We start from the raw sequence: 2,031 nt of genomic DNA, 5'->3' as shown, positions 1-2,031 counted from the left end.
CTTTACAAACTTGTTTCTTGTCTTCAATATGGAGTTATTGACTTGTATTTATGCCTTTTAACAACCTTAAAGTTATGTGGAGATGTTGGGAGTCAATTAGAGTTGTTGTTGCAATTAATTTGTGCATTAATTACATATTACAGACCATTTGTATCGATATAAGTGGAATTATACCGATAGAAGTCTTGAAAATTATAACCATTGGAGCTTAATATATCTGTAGAAGTTCACTTATATCGATAGTTGTATCGGTAAAAGGTACCAAGGAGACTAAAAATTGCTTACTCGCTTAGTTGCATCGGTAGAAGTCCTCCTAAGTATCGATAGAAGTTTGATGTTTGGATTGGAATGCTCCCAGACTTACTTTTATTAGTATAACTCTACCCAAGTATTAATAAAATTGGGGTTGTAAGGATAGAAGGGCTCCCAAGTATCGATAAAAGTCCAGAAGAATTCTTAGGGTGCTCACTGACTTGGTTCTATCGATATTCTACACACTTGTATTGGTAGAAGTGTCCCAACAAGGTAAAATTTGTCTTGAAATAATATTTTTCAAAGGCATTTTACAATTTTGAGTTTCTAAACACTTTGAAAATAATTTATGTTTCAAAACTTTTAGCTTTTAAAAATATATCCATTTGTAAATTTTACTTATCTTCTCTCCCTTTTTGTAATATAAAAAAGAAGTGTAAATTTGAAAAACTAAGGGAAACTTAAAAAATGAGTAAGAAAAAGAATATAGAAGGTGAGAAAATGTCAATAAAGAGATTAAATAATAAAGCTAAGCAATGTAAATTGAACACATATAAGGTAGAGAAATAAAATACTAACACAAGATATCTTTAAAAAATAAAATAAAATCCAAAGCATAGTAGGCATAGTAACAAATAAGAAAAACATTAAAAGTATCATAAGTATCATGCATCAAGCATTAAAAGACTAGGAAACATAGAAAAGTATCATCTAAAGTAGAAACAAAAGAACTAAGTACCAAATATCCCAAACCAAACAACTAGGATAGTTTTAGGCCAACAAAATAAACTAAGTGTTTGGAGGCGGAGGGAACTGAGAAGCAAGATCCAAGATGTGCTCATCCAAAATATTATACCGGTCATTAATATCGGTTTTTAATACATCAAACTGAGCATCACCACGAAGATACAAACCATGTATAGTATTAAGAAGAGTGAGAGTAGAGGAGATGGATGAGCCATCAAAGCAGGAATATCCATTCTTGGAGGCTGAGGGGATCTTCATATAGTGCGCCTTTTTCTTGTTGACTGGTAGCCCCTTCTTGTACTTGTTGATCTTGCTTAAAACAATCAAGATTGCAAATCCAAGCACCATTTCTTTTTTTCTAACCACAATTATGAGCATCTAATATATCGAGATAGGAAGAAATGGCTCAGTTGGGTTAATTATGCCCCGAAATATAGGGTGTAACATCCAGCCTGACAAAGCCTTGGATGTCTGAAACATTTTTTATAGAAGTAAGACCATCAAAAACTAACGTAATTTTGGTAATTAATTTAATTTTTACTTTAATAAGTAATTATATTGATATATGTAATGGATTGGTAGTTGAAATGATGGATTATGAAGTTATACATATAAGGTTAAAGAATAAATCAAGGAAATTAATTATAGTCATCTGATGCAAATGGTTGAAATATGAAATGAGAGATTGCGGAAATGTAATAATTATGTATATATATATATTGGTTTTATCGACTAGTGTTGGGCACACCGAAACATTTGTAATGTTGGTATAACCACCTAGTGTAAGGCACAACAATTATCGGTTTATCGACTAGCACTGGGTGCAAAACATCGTCGGTTTATTCGACCATTATAGGGAACAACAATTTTTGGTTTATTCAACTAGCACTGGGTGCAAAACATCATTGGTTTAACCGACCAGTGTAGGGCACAACTTTGTCAGTACATCCGACTAGTGCTGGGTGCAAAACCTTACTATGGCATAGTCGTTAGGCAGTGGGTGCCAATAATGGTATGATTGTTATGTATGCA

The sequence above is a fragment of the Gossypium hirsutum genome, chromosome A02 (genome assembly GCF_007990345.1).
Source record: "Gossypium hirsutum isolate 1008001.06 chromosome A02, Gossypium_hirsutum_v2.1, whole genome shotgun sequence".
NCBI classification, from domain to species: Eukaryota; Viridiplantae; Streptophyta; class Magnoliopsida; order Malvales; family Malvaceae; genus Gossypium; species Gossypium hirsutum.
Note: the sequence above shows the minus strand (reverse complement) of the source record.